We start from the raw sequence: 17,894 nt of genomic DNA on the forward strand, positions 1-17,894 counted from the left end.
AGAACATGCATACAGTTTTAGCCTGACGTCAAACGGGCCATGAAAATACAGGCATCGTGCCGCATACGGCCCCCGGGCCGCACTTAGCCCAGGTCTGCTCCAGGTGGTTAAACCCAATCAATCTCTCTGTCGCAGGGGTCACCAACATCGTGGGGAGGGAGTAGCCCACGGGCCATTATTAAAAAATCAAATTTTCATATCATAACCACCTTATTATCTATTATGTTTCGTTACGCCATTGGTAATTATTGTGATAGTCAGCAATGAGGCAAGTATTTGAGAGGAATATCCATTATATATCATGATTTCAGAGGTGTGCACTGGAGCGATGGCAGCCCTTCGGGCCACACGCGGCCCTTGGAATAGCTCTTTAGCGGCCGCTAAATGGTTGGTGACCCCTGCTCTATTGCATCACAGTTGGGGTGACAATGTCAGCGACTGCTGAAATACAACTTGCCTGGCAATTGTCAGTAACCTTTTGTGTATTTCACTGATATTAATGTGTATATTTAATCCTGTTTCTTGTATGCAACACATGTATAGACCGAGCCCAGGGTCCTGATCCACGCCTGGTGCACGTCCTCTGCCTCCCGTTATCTCTCTCTATACATTCATGGTGGATGGTTCCTAAAGCGGGTGTTTTCCATCTGGCCCATCCGTTCCGTGGCGGCACTCAGGAGGAACACGCCGCGGCTCCGATACCGTAGCTAGCAGATGGGGAGCTGAACGCAGCGCAACTGTCCGATTAGCCGCGGTAATGGCTCATTTGGGCTCCTATGAGGAGATATTAGCACATGTGTTCCATACTTCTGTGTCGAGCTCCATTACGCCACCGCGAGATTCCTGGGATCATCTTAACAAGTAGTAGAGCTCTGCAGCGTTTCAAAGTGGGCTTTTATGGCCCTGCTGAAGCCGGCGGCGGCGGCGGCGGGGACATTTTGCAGAGCTTGTCAGCCGAGCACCTGGGATACCCGGACGGCGTGCTGGGCTGTGCAGGGCTGACGGCTTGGCCGCTGACAGCTTGGTGACAGGTCAGTGTCTGTGCCGCAGCGCTATCTGCAGGCAGAGCCAGGCCGACATGTGTAGCTGTCTCTCCGCCTGTCATTAGGCGCTGCTTAGCCAGAGGGCCCCCGTGCGCCACTCCGATTCACAATTAACTTTGCGGGGCACTGGGTGTGACAGACAGGAGATAGCGGCGAGGACAGGGCGGCCGCTGTGCTGCGCCCGTCCACAACAGATGCTGGTTCAGATGCCCGGGACCTCAGTGTCACTGGCCGCTCTCGTCGCCGCGCCACTCTCCGGACCTGAGATGGCATTTGGACGCAGATCAGGAAATTCAATGGCAGCAAATAACCTATACACGTGTCGCGCTTTGCATAATGCGGATCAAAGCGTCACAGCGCCCGACGTATACGAGGAATAATGTATGTTGACAAGTAAAAGTCACGTACTGCAGCGCCATTTAAGAAGGAACTTCTTTAAGGTCCGATGAGGTCGAGTGTTTTCAAAGGAGCAGATGGTGTTTAAGATTGAAGCGGCCGTTTTACACGCGCTGTAACAGTGTGACCCAGACATGCTTCAACAATACATGACGTTTAATGTTTGAGGCACTTTGCATATTTCATACTCATCGCAACAAATCCCATCATCTTTCTCTTTGGGCTTCTCCCTTCAGGTGTGGCCACAGCGGATCATCTTCCTCCATCTCCCCCTGTCCTCTGCTTCCTCTTCTCTCAAACCTACAAACCTGATGTCTCCTTCATCACCTCCATAACTCTCCTCTCTGTTCTTCCTCTCCACCTTCTGCCTGGCAGGTCCAACCTCAACATCTTCCTGCCAATGTACTGGCTCTCTCTCCTCTGTACATGTCCAAACCATCTCCATCTAGCCTCTCTGACTTTGTCGCCACACATCCCATAATGCACTGCAACAATTGACGCTCTTAGAGGAAACCTTTGCAATTTGTTATGTTCCTCCTGCATCCTACTTTTTTCCATCAGAGATCAATGGTGTCAGAAGTGGGATGCTGACTCTCAAGTGAGTGTCATAACCAAGTGACGACTGCTAGGTGTCCAAATCTCTGAGGAGGAATCACCTGGAAGACCTGGTACTCACAACGCTCCACATCAAGCCTCACAAAAGGGGTGATCCCTTCGGAATCGTGCCTTGATGCTTGATATTTTTGAAGAACTGACTCAAATTATTCAAGTCCCTATGTGAAAGTGAGCTTTTTGGAGTCAAGGCCAGCTGTTCTCCAGTTGGTTTAGAGCATTTTCGAAAGGCCCAAATGTGAAGGAGCCAAGAAGTTGACGGACGATGACGATGAACCGGCACGAGTGAAAAGGCCAGCAAACATTTAGGAGTCAATTCAGCACGAAGTGAGTCCGCAGCGAAAAGGTCAAGTGGACACCTTGGTGCATGAGTGAGGAAGACGAGGGCTTCATCGGGCGCAAGAAATCAATTCATGATCTCGCAACTGACTGTTTTTCTGGCCGTGCGCTTGTTCTCCGCTGCATCTCTCTTTCAGGGTAATGCGAGATTATCGAGTGACCTATATGAAGTCTTTAACTCACTCACGACGTTCACCTTCTCCAGCTGAGGAGTCGCACCGGGAATCTAAATGGACGGAGAGTCAGGTGAGTCGTGGAGGCCGCTGCTGCAGGCTCATGGAGTGAAGGTTGAGGGTTCGATGCCAGTTTCAAAACCTCTGAGTTTCCAACCTGTTGAGACAAACTCACATGAAACGCTATTGTCTTTGCTGTTAAGTTAAACGCTGCATACTTGTCAGGACCACGGTGGGCAGGGACTCTAGAGGAGAGAGACGGAGCAGGGGACGATACGTAAAACACTGACTCTCATCTCACCGCTGTATGTATCAGATTTTACTGCAGATTGATCAAGAGAGTGTGTGTGTGTCCGTGTTATATGTATAGCTATACTTGTGGGGACCAATCATTGGAAACACACCTCCTTGTGGGGACCTTTTGGCCTCATTGTTTAAGCTTAAATTCTAGGATTAAAACTTCAAAGTAACAGGGTGAATATAATACTTGTATAGCTATATTTGTGGGGACCAATCATTGGACACACACCTCCTTGTGGGGGCCTTTGCCCCACATGTTTAAGCTTCAATTTGAGTAACAAAATTTCAAAATAACAGGGTGAATATAATACTTGTATAGCTATACTTGTGGGGACCAATCATTGGAAACACACTTCCTTGTGGGGACCTTTTGCCCTCATGTTTAAGCTCCTATTTGAGGATTAGAACTTCAAAATAACTGGGTCACTATCAGTGAATTTAAGTTTGGGTTGGTTAAGGTTAGATATTTGTTTTGGATTGTTTAGGGTGAGAGGCTGGGGAAAGCATTATAGCAATGAGTGGTCCCCACAAAACTTAAATACAAATGGGTGTGTGTGCTTAAATATGAGTAGCATATCTTTAGAGATAAGTGTATGTACTCTCTGGTTCTTGCTGTAAATGTTCAGTCTTCCTACCTCTAGGTGGTGCTGCAGCATTACTGCTTGGATAAAACACTGTTTTTCATAACAGCGCAATTGTGTTACGCAAATGATCATTAGCGAAAACACGACACGGCAGCTCAGACGGGGAACTTAGCAACTGAAGAGTGGACGGACTTGCAGGTTCATTCGTGGGTTGAATAACTTTCCCTCCAAGATGGCTGAACAGGAAGCCGTTCCCACTCCCCGAACCAAACGGGATGAGTGTCGTTCTCCAACTGAGTCACACAAATGAGTCGCTCAGACGGTTGACCAGGTTTACACCCCCCCCCACGACAAACACAAAATGGCCGCCGGTTGAAAAGCCTGACTCATTTACGACAAGCTATTGCGTGTATGTGGTTCAGAGCCAAAAACACAATACAAAGAGAGTCCAGCCGTCTGTTTTATCACACTCTCTGTTATCGTCGTGAGTTTTCCCTCTTTATTCATGGAATATTCGTGCGGTAATCCGCACCCCCCTCCCCGCCGCCGACGCCGCCGCCTCTGCAACAGCGAGACGCCGCACTCACACCTGAACTTTTGATACTCTTTAGAATAATTGCATATCAGCATACAGCATCGCCGCCACGTGCACCAAACAAGCTCTCATGCACGGCCCAAACCCAGCTGTTTGCATGAGCCCATTTGTTATGAGTGATAGTGCTGCCTTCGCTGACATTTCGTAAACTGGAAGCGCCTAATCTTGTTTGGGCTTGATACTTATTAAAATACCAGCATAGTGAGGCAGTCAGTGTCCAAAGCGGGGCCGGCCGTGTCCTGATAGGCGTCGTGTTTTTGGTCACGAGCATAAATACATTTGTCTTGTGGCCGGCGGCCGGCGGGTGTCTCAGATGTGAGGATCCTGGCAGGTTCTGGACTCCGTCGGATGATTTATGATCTCAGAGCGGAGAGCGTCAAGAGCTGGAAAAAGGCTGAGAGGTGCCGGCGTTCGAATCCAACAACCCCAGTTTTACGCGACGAATAGCTGGCTAACAATAAACATTGAATCCTGAGCAGGGAAGTACAGCATGACTCGCTTCTTTTGGAGCGGCAGGATGTCCACCAGGGGCCAGAAAAAACCGTCTAGGTGTCACTCAGAAGCGGCGTCTTGAGACGCTGATCTCACTCAGGGAGAGTTGGCCAGTGAATCCCACATGTCTGAGTGAGTCCTGGAACGCTTTACGCATCAGACAGGAGTCACTCAGACTGTTGACAGGGTGTAACTTCCTGAGCAGTGAGATAGAAGTTTTCCTGTATTATTGTTGATGGAAGCTTTCTCTGGGCCCAAAGTTCCGTCAGGGTTTCATCCATTCAAGGCATTGTTTGCCGCTGATGGACTTCGGTTAGAAACAGTCTACCTCCAAATGGGTGTTGGAGAAATTCGATCCTGAGGAAGAGCGCTCCACAGTGACCCCTGGACCTGAAGGTGAGCACACCAATGGGACCCCAGAACACCTGAACACCTGTCGATACCAGAAGAACACGATATGTATCTGGATGCAGGGGTGGTGAGGTGAGGGCGAAAGCTTTTGTTGTGTTGCAGAAATAATTGGAACCTACAAAGAGTGGCAGATATCTGAATGTGACTTTGTGCGGCGGCGATCCTTTATCCCTCCCCAGTCCTGGTATTGACAGCTAAAAAAAACAGCCATTATCTGTTAATTACATTAACATTTTATCAGCGCTGGGTTGTCGGGGTCCATGTCCCGCAGCCGCTAGATAGCTGTCAGTCAGGGAGGAGGAGGGGAGGGGGCGGATGGGGAGACCCTGGAGAGGCAACCCTGCAGGAAGGAAGGCTGCCCTGGTGCCCCTTCACAGGGAAGTGGCTGGACAGGCCAAGCTCAGCACTGCAGCTCCTCATCCGGCCTACAGGTGGAGCCCTCCGCCTCCCGCCACAGCAGCAGCAATTGTACTGGACTCAGTAACGAAAGCTGCCCTCTGGTTCAGTTGGCGCCGATTCTCTTTCCTCATTACAGCTTTCATATGTTTTATTTATTCTGTCTGTAGCGCGTCCAGCTCTGACCGGGCGCTGGCACAGCCGCCGCTGCCAAGCAGAGGACGGTAATTACCGCTGCCAGCTAACACTTCAGGACTTGGCAGCGCCGGCCACGCGTCGGGCCCCGGTCACTCAGGGATAGTTTGCCTTCAGGTCTTCGGGGTGATGCGCAGACCTCAATCGCATTACCCCCTGGCTAGCAGGGCCGCCGCCGCTGGGAACTAGCCCTGGCGCGTCCGTGCCGCCGGCTCTGCGTATTGATTGTGAGCTGACTTATAACTTAATATTTCAGCTGCTTATTTTCCCCACTGAGGCGACGTCCTGTCAGGGGGGTGACGTGAGGATCAATGGGAACCTTGTCTGAGCGGGGAAGGGTCTCTTCAGAGGTCGCCTGCTGAGTGACAGGAGACCTGTGTTCGGCTGGCAGCAGGACAACTCACGGTCACCACCGCGGCTTTCCTCACAAGCGACGGTCCTCACAAACCTGAGCAGACACTCCACCATCTCTTGCCTCAATGGGTCAGCTCCCATCAATGAGCGATGGTTTCCATTTTTCCAGATGTTTTTCTACGGTTTGTGACAAACTATTATCATTGTTATTGTTTACATTTTATCCTTTAGACTTTCTAACTTTTGTCAGGCTGTTATTGGTGACAGCCAGTTGTAGTCTTATCAACCCTCTTTCCGTTGGGATCCAGCTTCATTTGCAGTCCACTTTTTTTTTCCAACCCTCCCCACACCCATAGCCACTACTGAAAAGGCACCCAGAGAGTGCAGACCTCTGCCAAGTCACTTACATTTTTTCACTTTTCATTTCATAGATATAATTCAATACATTTTCACTACTGTTTTTCAGTTACTTACAATACCAGAAATATAAATGTATTAAATATGCAAAAGATACAGTGAACGTCTTTTTGACCTTTGAACGTCTATGGTGCTAACAGTTCAACGCTTTAAAAAAAAAAAAATCTAAATGACTTCTGCTCTTTACTCAACAACCTTTTGTGATGACTCATAACTCTGTAACCAAACATTTTTTCTTTTTAAATCATTTTTAATAATTCTCTTTTTTATTTCATGTTCATTTTGCGGCTGTTATTAATTACTGATGATTTTTTTTTTCATTTTTATTATTTATTTATAATTTTTAAAATAATTTTTTGTAAGTAAATTTTATTTTTTTTGGTGACTTATTTTCTTGATAGTTAAGTTGTTTGTTGGTGCACATTTTTCATACTCGTTTTTTTTTGCTCTAATTATTATTATTATCATTGTGATTTTTTTGGTTTTTGGTTTTTACTATTATTATTATTTTAAATACGTTTTTTTTTTTTTTTGACTTTTTAATTTTTGTATGACCTTAACTGCATTTTATTCAGGCACAGCTCTCATTAAATCAACATTTTTTACTTTTGAAAAATAACATTAACAGAGTTTTTAAATTTTTTTCAATTCAAAAGACAAGTATTTGTCCTCATGGTTAAGCTTTCTTTATCATTACTTTTTTAAATTGCCATCTACCGCTTTTTTCTTTCCATATAAACAAGTCTTTGATGGTCAAGATTCTTTTTTATTCCCAGCCCGTCATTCCACATCTGAGCATCTCTCTCCCTCTCCGAGGTCACAGACCTGTCGAGTGCAGCTGCGGCGTCCGGTCTCACGGCTGCGAACACACACAAACACGGCGTACACAAGGAACGCTCCGGGCTGCTGCTGACAAAGAGAGAGGAAGAAAGAAAGAGATATCAAGTGTAGTAATCAAAATGAAAAATGGGACTGGGGCTACTTTAAACAAGAGCTAATTTATCACCAGAAAGTACGGATAAGTAGCCGAGTTGTTGCCGTTCAGTAAGTACCCGTTCTGCACCAAATTATTCCACCCCTTCCTGCGTGCGCCCATAAATCATACACTTCCACACATCTTTTCCTATTAGCTGCCTTGCTAGGCACGGCCGCGCGCTGCGCTGCCCAGCACACACTAATAGGCTACAACTTTTAATTTTGAGAAGGCAACCTCCTTCTTTCAAGCCTTTTCTCTCAGATCTGATTCAGATCTGATCTTGGTGGTGAGCGGAGCGTCGCTCAGCTGAGTCCATCTGCAGCTGACACTGTGAAAACCAGAGTGTAGTTGGGAACCCATGTTCACCCGTGAATCATCGATTGTTTTTCTATTGACTCTGACTCACCAGTAACTAGCAAATGTTGTTTTGAAGTGTGAAGAATGTTGGTGACCGGTAGAGCGAAATCCAGAATCCAGATAGTCTGGGGTCACTGGTTGACTGGATTTCTAATGACTTGGATCGTGCATTAAATATGTAAAAAATATGCAGTGAATTTATCTTTGAAGTCTTTCTATGACCTTTGAACCTCTATGGAGCCATCTTTTTCGTCCTTTTCGTTTAGTTTAACGCTTAAAAAAAAGAAAAAAACTGAAATGACTTCTGCTCTTTACTCAACAGACCACTCTAGTTTTTAAAATAATTTTTAACAATTCTCTTTTTTTTTATTTCATGTTCATTTTGCCGCTGTCATTATTTACTGGTGTTTTTTTTTCATATTTATTATTTTGTATTCATTCTTTTCTTTTTTAAAATAATCTTCCTTGTATGTGTTTTTGTTTTGTTTATTTATTTATTAATTTAGAGCACTTTTTTCTTGATAGTTAAGTTGTTTCTTGCTGCACATTTTTCATACTTTTTTTTTTGCTCTAATTATTATTATTATGATTGTTGTTATTTCTTGTTATTTTTTATTTAATTAATATATATTTTTAATAAGTTATTTTTGTCAAGTTCTTCAATGCTGTTGACTTTTTAGTATTTGTATGACTTTAACTGCATTTTATTTTATTACTCAATATGGACATGAGTTGCTCTCATCTTTGACCGGGTTTAACTGACATGCACATCATTGCACATCACAGTAAAATGACATCACATGAATTGAACTTGCCTCAGATTATAGTTAGCTTGCTAGTTTAGCAGCTCATATTTTCACCGCGACGCTCTTGACCCGCTCAGACACTCTGCCACTGAAGCCCTCGGCGAATGAGACGGACTAACTTTTGAACTTCATCAACCGTGGCGGAGCGTTGTGTCCGTCAGACGGAAGAAACCCGAGAGGACAGCGGCCGGTCAAATGTTGCGGCTACGTTAGCGATGATGGATGGAGTCTTTGACTTCCAGCAGAAGCGGCGTGACGGCCGGGCGTCGCTCTGAAGTGCTCCGCCCGCATTCTGACCAAATCCTGTTATGTCCCGGTTTCACTGTGGTGACAGCATGAGGGATGTTTGGTTTTGTTCTCCCCCACTGTTGCTATCCATCATCCCCGGAGGGGGGGGGGGGGGGGGGGGGGGGGGGGGGGGGGGGGTGAGGGAGAGACACGTTTCTCTCTCTTGTGTTTGTCCCGTGTTTCTCTTGCTGTTGTTGACGCACACACATCACATAAACACAAAAACTTAGACGCACACAAAGAACACAAACTTGAGTCAAACACAGAAGAGAAGATACACAGACACACACACAGCTTTTGATGGACAGACCGACAACACAACGACTCCAAACTAGCTTCAAATGACCTCAAGAAGGGTTCCATCATTGCTACCTTCACACAAACTCACACACAAAGATGGCGGCGCCCAAAAAGCCGCACGTTTCTCCACTTAGCTTTTTAAAAACAGCGCAGAAGCAGGAAGTCACCTGAGCTCTCGCCTGCTTCTCCTCCGACAAAAATGTCCCGCCAACGTCCGAGCGGCTAATTGAATCACATTCCGCAGCGGTCAATGGCTGACGCCGGATGTAACGGCGCCATTATCTCCCCTCCCCCCGTCTGAAGTGGTTAAAGCTAATATTTAATTAGAGAATAAACAGAAACGGAGGCCTCGCCGCCATCCAATCACGATCAATGGAGTGCAGCGAGCGGCGTTAGCGTAATTCGCGGAGGGAGGGGGTGCCTCTTCATCGCCACGTGGAGGAGTCGTAATGAGTCATTAGTGGGAGATTAGGGAATCGGGGCGATGCCTTTCATGCTCGTGTGAGGGGAAAACAAGGAGAGGAATCGATGAGCCGATCACAGATTCAGGTATTTTACTTCTCAGCGACGCTTTTACAGATGTTCCCGTGCTAATTGGGTGTAAAGGTGAATACTGACACTCACACAGAGCAGCACTGGTGTTACAGCGATGTAGAGTTAGCACGTAGTAGGGGCGGGCGATATGGACCGAAAAAGTTATCGCGATAAATGTTGTAATTTCAGCAACACTTATCACGATAAACATTCTCTTCCATGTGTTGGACACACTACAGTCTCTCTTGAAACTGTTTTATGATGAAACTTATAGTGGAGTTTGTCTCCAACATCATTATTTGTTTATGTTTCAATCTAATAGTGAACTAAGTGTAGAGATGAGAAATTTAATGTTTCATGTCTCTGGTAGAAGCTGCTGGTGTCTGACAGACTGCTCTGACAGCTTTATTTAGGGGTTAAATTGAGCCGTCCGTCTGCTGTATCTCATGTCTCTGAACAGTTGACTTGACCAGTCTGGACACAGTTCCTAGATGCTATTGAAGAAATATTAGAAATCATGTGAAGAAATGATCATTGAGTCATATTCTATTCTCCAAATCATGATATAAGTCAGTCAGTACTTTATCTCGTGATGAAAAACCTTTCCACAATTCTCTATCCTAAAATGGTTGTTTTTCATTGAAGATTTCACTAATATTTTGACGCTTTAGAATTTGTTGATGGTCCCTAACCGATGCTGGGTCGTAGCATTAGCGCTGCCTGTGAGAGTGTGTCCACGATCAGTGAATGGGGGAACACGGAAGAGGGACGCCAGCGCCAACACTTGAGCGGAGCTCCGTCCCATATCCAACTATTTTCACCTTGGCAGCGGGATAGCTGCATGTGTTGATGTGAACCAAGGCAGACGACCGCGTCAGAGAACTTATGAGGACCACTCCATCTAATAAAATAAACAGGGATCCAGAGACTCAGAGTCGACCAGTGTCATTATCAAAGGTTCCCTGGATTAAAAATAAGTTTAAAACTACGACGGTGAACCAAAGTCCACCACACTCTCCACAACTGTCACATGCCGGTGTCGGCTGTCATACGCCACGGAGCTGGAGAGCGTGCAGCGCCATCGCGGTCTCATCGTGTTCAAGTATGTAAGTCTAATGCAGCCAGTGAGTAATGTGTTTATCGACATTATCGTGAGATGCAGAACTGTCATCGTGGAGAAGGGGTTTGGTGGCATATCGTGTATGATAAGTTATCGCCGATCCCTACCACATAATGTTATGAAGTAAGTTTAGGTTAAGGTTGGTGTTTTGGTTGCCAACATGGCTTTCTGTAGGTTGCTTTTTTGGAATTTCTAAAAAATTCCTGCAGGTGTTCCTCAGTGAAGTCTTCTCAAAAACTGGAGGCGTTTCTGAAAAGTAGCCCGGAGCAGGTGCAGCCACACATGAATATTGCAAGCACCAACTTTTGCAAGTGACACCCAAGCGTGACATCACAGCTGACCACCGCGAGACAATGACCCTCCACCCATCGCTGTATGGAGCCCCAGAGGTGTCATAAAAACTCGGGCGGGGGTCTTCGCCAGGGATGACAGAGTGCCAAGTTCTCTCCCGCCAGGACCTCATTTCCCCCCACGAAAATGGAGAGCACGTCCGGGGCGTAGCTTAGTTTAAAATGCAAAATGTGGACATTATCTGGCGTGGAGATTCAGCGGCATCCATCACCGTATGCTAATGCCGCCCGCTGGTTAAGATATTCTAATGTAAGCCACCCTGGAGATGTAGAGGAATTAACACAAACAGAGCAGGGCGGCGAGAACACAGAGGGGTCAGGAGATAGGACGGGGGGAGTGACACACACACACACACACTCACTCACTAAACTATGTATATTAGAGCACTTATGCGCTGAGGTTTGTTCATGTTGTTTAGCAAAGTTGATCAATCAATCACATGTCTTTTGAGCGGCACTTATTAGATTATACATGATCAAATAAGCTGCTTTCGCTATCATTCATTTTAATGTTGTTTTCAATGCGTTCACATCAGCAAAGAAGCGGCGACGAAAGTTTTGGTCCTTTTTAAATTACCCACCTGATGCTAGCCGCCGGCGGGAAGCTTTGACAGGGACGTCGCGTGTCTCCCGCTGACACAGAAGCTTGAACATCCAGGTGAGACTCAGCGTAGAAACACCCTTCCACAGAGGCTTCTGGACGCCCAGGAAAGTTTCTTTTTTTCTTCGCCAGCCTGTCACTCCTCAGAGGAGGAGAAAACAAGAGCCTGGTTCATCCGACAAGGAGTGTGAAAACAGCCAGTACAAATGTCGGAACTTGTCCCTAGGTGACTCATCGTGGTGTAGCTCTTCTTTTTGCTGTGTTTCTGACACGTGTGAGGTGTTAGATTCCTCCCACGCTATCGACTTCATCCTGAGGTCTGAGCGCTGCCCAGAGACTTCTCAGTTCAGGGCCGAACCCTGACATCTCGGGCGAGACAACACACAGGGCCCCGGAGTTCGTAGCTCCGCGAACTTGTTATCAAAAATTTGGTTGGTTTTTGGCTCAAACTTTACTTTATGTATGCAGAACATTCACAACTTTTTATCTCCAGAAGAAGCATGGAATGACCTTTGTCTATCCATTCAGCGGAAAGCTAAATGCTAACTGTAGCATTTAGTTTAGTTGAGACCAAAATGTGAAATGCTAACAAAGGCATTTAGCTTTGTAGCAGCGAGAAACGCATCAAGTTTTTCAGGTTTCAAAGAAGAAAATAATATTGATCTTGGAAAGAATACATTTGCAAAGGTTGCTGTCCAAACCTCTATGCTGATGACGCCTTCGTGAGAAACTTATCATAGACGTTACGATAAAAAAAAAAAAGGGGCTCAAACTTTACTCATGCGTGCAGTACATCCCAGACTTTTTATCTCCCGAAGAAGCATGGAATGAGCATTAACTATCCATTCAGCGGAAAGCTAAATGCTAACTGTAGCATTTAGCTTTGTTGAGAAACTTTCACCAAAGTGTTAAATGCTAACTGTGGCATTTAGCTCCATAGCGACGAGAAACCCATCAAGTTTTTAGGTTTCAAAGGAGAAGAAAATATTGCTCTTGGAAAGAATACGTTCGCAAAGGTTGCTTTCCCAGAGTCTCCTCGATCTCCTCACCACAGCTGAGCAGCTGGCGCGTGGCGCCGCCTACTGCACCTGCCACGGCGGTAACAAACGGCATTATTATCATTATATTAATGTGACATTAATTGCTTTTACTTTTTCACTCCATTAAGTGTCCTGGATCTCTCTGGGAGCCGGGCCAGATGGTTTATCGCCCCTCGTGCTGTTGGTGGCACCATTAATGGGCGAAGACACCGGGCTATAAAATGACTGCGCCGCGGTGCTGGAAATGTTCATCGCGCTAATTGAAAAGTAATTGCGGAGGTATAGCGCAACTGTCGCGCCGTAAAAGCCGCCGGCGGAGAGGAGGAGAGGCTCGTGGCAGTAAAACGCCGATTGTTTAGCCGCCGGAGTGGTCAGAGGAACACGGCGATGCTAAGTGCTAACAGGGGAAATGGCCCGTTTGATTCTCCACTGCGGGTCTCTCAAGGTGTTCCCTCTCTGCAATTAAACACCGCCAGCATACGAGCCAATTACGAGTCAGCGCCGATGTCCGACTTGTGAAGCCTTTAAGAAAACAATAGCAGGTGACTTGTTTCTGGAGTGAGCCGTAAAGTGGCGGGCAACGGCTCGCTGACAGCTGGACGCTTCGTTGATTTCTGAGCCGCCAACAAAGGCGTCGGCCTGCAGCGCGCTGATATGAAACACTGAGTGGGAATCCATAAATCTTGAGTCGCAGTAAAATATATTTTGGCCTGTGTTTCTGTGGAAATGACCTGAAACCAGAGTACAGGGGGTTTGGCTCCTGAGGCTGGAGGACTGGGGAGTGAGACAGCAGCAGGAGGGAAGAGTGCAGTGTAGGAGAAGGTTAACTTTCAATAGGAAAATATTTCCGTGGCATAAGCTGAGACAATGACTCGGTTCAGATGTCTCGACCTGGGAGGAGGGTGATCACCAAAATATAGCTTCACTTGGACTTGGACTTGGATTTGTTTTACAGGCACCTGGTGAGAGAGGGGTAGGTGGACTTGGTTTACAAAGATTTGCTGGATGGACTAGCTGTAAATCTATTGATATAGAATGACTTGGTTCTCAACAAACTTCGGACTTCATTTAGAAAGACTTGGTTTTATTTTATGCCTTATACACACACATGTACATTCATTTGGTTTAGAAGTATCTGCTACACACTGACTTGAGTATAAATGACTTGGATTGTGTGGACTTGATGGGGTATCCATGCACTTGGTTAACACAGACTTGGTTAGGAATGGCCCAGTAGGTGTTAACTCAACGCACCTGGACTTGGTTTACAAGGTCTTGAGTACAGCGACTTGGCTAAGAATGACTTGGCTCACAAAGCTTTGGTGAACATGGACTTGGTTAGGAAAGACCCATGGTTGTAGAAAAAACAAAAACAACATGGACTTGGTTGACTTGACTGTGAATATAGAGTGAAACATGACATTGACTTGGCGTCGCTCACACACACAGATGACATGTCAAGACTCAGTGGACGTGGAAGAGCTCAACCAAAAGATGATGCCACCACGGAGAGAAGAACTCTCATGTCACAAGCCTGTTCTTGTTCAAACATGTTATAATTATAAAACATTAAACACAAGTAGATTTCAAAATAAAAGCGCGGCAGGTCACGGATCCAGGGTGAAGCCTGAAGGCTCCGTGAGCGACCCGTCAGAGGAGTTTTCCAAATCTGCCGACTGGATATCAGCCTGGTGAGGGCTGGTGTCAGTGGCTATCGACGCGCGCCGCTGGCTGGAGGTGACGGCGGGTTTGCGTGGACGCTTGTTTAAGCCGTCATTACTAAAACAAAGCACCTCCCGCCGCTTATCGGCCGCTCATCGACTGGGCTGTCGGCCCGGCTGATGCAACTTATCGACACCCGTCGAGCGGGACCTGAGGAAGAAGAGGATGGTGAACTTGGATCAGGGTCAGGGGAGGGATGTTTGTGTGTTTGAGAGCAGCACACGTGGATCCAATAGTGCTGCGTGTGCCACATGCAGTCGACAGCATCAAAACACAACGGGAATTCATAAACTAGCTAGCATTAGCAGGTCGCTGCTAAGAAGAAAGTTTGAACGCGTAATAAGGACAAAAAACATTGCTAATATGTGTTTTGCTTGGAGGGAAATTTGCACAAAAATGTTTAGATGAAATAGTTTTGTTCTGCAACCGTCCGCACCGGTGCTCATGTTTTCAGTATTTTGCCATGGTGAACTCGCGGCCACCTCCGCCGCCCGCTCCTCTCCAAGGTTAATACCCGGGACAATTAGTCCAGGAAGTGGGCGGAGAATGTGAAGCATGGCCGCACCCACGGCAAGTGCCCCCTCAAGGGCTCGGAGGGGCAGCCACGGCGTGTCAGGAGGAAGTGAAAAGTGTACCCCATTCCCACTTTATGTCTCCATTTGCCGCCTTCATTAAGAGCCTTCATGAGCACCTCAGCCCCCCGCCCCCCACGGGCCGGGCCCTCTCCCCGGCGCCCCCTTAACCCCATCAAAAGCCTCACTCCCTGAAAAAAGGCTGAGCCCTTCTGGCCACTGGTCACTTGACCGGTTCATTTCAGAGGACAAAATGTAAATGTGTTGCTCAAGTGGCAGCTGTTTTTTCCTTCTCCAGCCTGTCACTCCTCAGAGGAGGAGAAAACAAGAGCCTGGTTCATCCGACAAGGAGTGTGAAAACAGCCAGTACAAATGTCGGAACTTGTCCCTAGGTGACTCATCGTGGTGTAGCTCTTCTTTTTGCTGTGTTTCTGACACGCGTGAGGTGTTAGATTCCTCCCACGCTGTCGACTTCATCCTGAGGTCTGAGCGCTGCACAGGGACTTCTCAGTTCAGGGCCGAACCCTGACATCTCAGGTGAGACAACACACAGGGCCCCGGAGTTTGTAGCTCCGCGAACTTGTTCTCAAAAATTCGGTTGGTTTTTGCCTCGAACTTTTCTCATGTATGAAGAACATCCCCGACTTTTTATCTCCAGAAGAAGCTTGGAATGACCTTTGACTATCCAATGCTAAATGCTAACTGTAGCATTTCGCTGTAGCATTGGAGTCACTAAATGCTAGCTAAATGCTAACTGTAGCATTTAGCTTTGTAGAGAAACTTGCGCCAAAATGTTGAATGCTAACAATAGCATTTAGCTTTGTAGCAGCAAGAAACGCATCAAGTTTTTACGTTTCAAAGGAGAAGAAAATATTGCTCTTGGAAAGAATACGTTCGCAAAGGTTGCTGTCCAAAACGTCACTGTGGAAGCATCTGTTACTTCCTGTACGAAAATGTGGCAGAAATTTGGAACAATCGGACTAAAAACAAATGTCTGTTCCTTTCCGTTAACATTGTGGTCATCCTGGTCCCTGCACTTGAACTATCACTGTTACCTCCTCTATGCTGATGACGTCTTTGTAAGAAACTTATTGTAGACGTTACGATAAAAAAACCATTAAGTAGGTTAAAGTCCAGCGACAACTGCAGCTGCAGGTGAAAGTCACAAAATCCTACTTTTGATTTGCATAAGTTCACGAGCGGCACATAAGGATTCGCTCGTAAAAGGCGGCCGTAAAACTCCCGCCGATGACAGAATATTAAAAGTCGTAAATTAGGGCGCGGCGGCGGGATGACCCGGGCGGAGCGACTTCCTCTGCTAACCTGAGCGTCGCTCACTGTACACAGAGAATAAAACCCCTGCTGGCAGAGTCGCTGCCCTCACCCTTCCCCCGCCACTGAACCAAGCCAGGTGGAGGCGTTTGAAGGCACCGTCGCCGCCACGGACCTCTCTCGTCTCAAGTCATTTATTCCCGCCAAGGTCTACGGTGACTAAGAGGAGATGCCAGTGGAGCATTTCCCGGCGGCTCGGCCTTCAGACCTCTGATGTGACCACAGATCATGAAAAGTGCTGAAGCTCCCTCATCCTCCGCTGCCATTCAAGCGCCAGCTCTCGCACGCAACACAGACACCTGCCCTCTGCAGGACCGGAGATATTTTTTTATTTATTTACTTATTGTCTTTTTAAATTTAGAACCTCTGAATCGCATATTCAACTTATTGCTGTCAGCTTTTAAATCATCCAGGCAAAATAAATCAGGACATTCTTGTATCATGTACAATAAATATTATTAAAAGAAAAATCAAATCTAATGTATATAAATATTGAATATTCCAATTTTCTGATTTTTTTTAGAACAGTAGCTATTTTCTGTTATTTTTCTCTTTCTATTTAATTTAGATTTAAACCACTTTTGGTCTTTTATTCTGTAATTATTATCACTAGCACTTTTTCCATTTGTTTCCCATGCCACACTGAACTTTGCTGAAAAATTATTTAGACCTTTTTTTCCAAGTTTTATTTCAAGAAACTAACATGTCTTAAAATTTTGAAAAACGATGTCCATCAACACAATTTATAATACAGTTTAATCATATGATATTAGTATATATTTAAAGGATGCAAGATCTGAGGTAGTAAATGAAATATTTACTTAAAATGACAGAAACTGTTCCGTCTTTTAGTTCTTCCTTTGATGCAAAAAGAAAAAAGGACAAAATGAGCAGTGGCTTTGTTGCTTTTTAAATATTAAATATGAATCTAAAAATAGATTGATAAAAACTAAATAAATGAAGACAAAGGCAGCAGTTTTATTTTCAGAAGTTAAAGGCTAAAAACAAGAATAAACTGGATGCGTACGTTGGGAGGAAACTTGCTCAGTCAAAACTCAAACTGTGCTCATGACACAAGCCTCTCACCTCTATATTGAATTACTGCTGCAGAAAGGAGGACGATAACAACACTCAGCCACTGCAGACTCACAATGCTGATGTAAATTGGACAGTACTAGGTTTGTGGAGGGTCAGGATGTGTCTTCCATGAATGGGAGGGAAACTAGTGTAACACAACAAACAACGTCAGTGTTTCCACCCAGTGCGACCCATGTGACTCTCACGTCGCTCTGCCTCTCGCTCATGGTTGGAAAGACTAACACGATCAATACTGGCTGGCACAGAGTGTCTCTGCTGCCGGAGCAGCCAATGAGAGGAGCAGCAAACATTTCACAATCCTCACATCACAAACATGAGTTGATAGACCCCGTCTCCTCACTTCTGTCAGCAAGAAGGTGAGGAGTGGACAGGAAGTGTGTGGGACTAACCCACAACCTTCTCCCATCCGTAGATGAAGAATGAATCTCTTAAATCTTTTTTTCCCCTGAAAATGTAAAAGGTGAAATCATGGAAAATACCTCTCATTCTGG

This window comes from Synchiropus splendidus, chromosome 16, assembly GCF_027744825.2.
Source record: "Synchiropus splendidus isolate RoL2022-P1 chromosome 16, RoL_Sspl_1.0, whole genome shotgun sequence".
Classification (NCBI taxonomy): Eukaryota; Metazoa; Chordata; class Actinopteri; order Syngnathiformes; family Callionymidae; genus Synchiropus; species Synchiropus splendidus.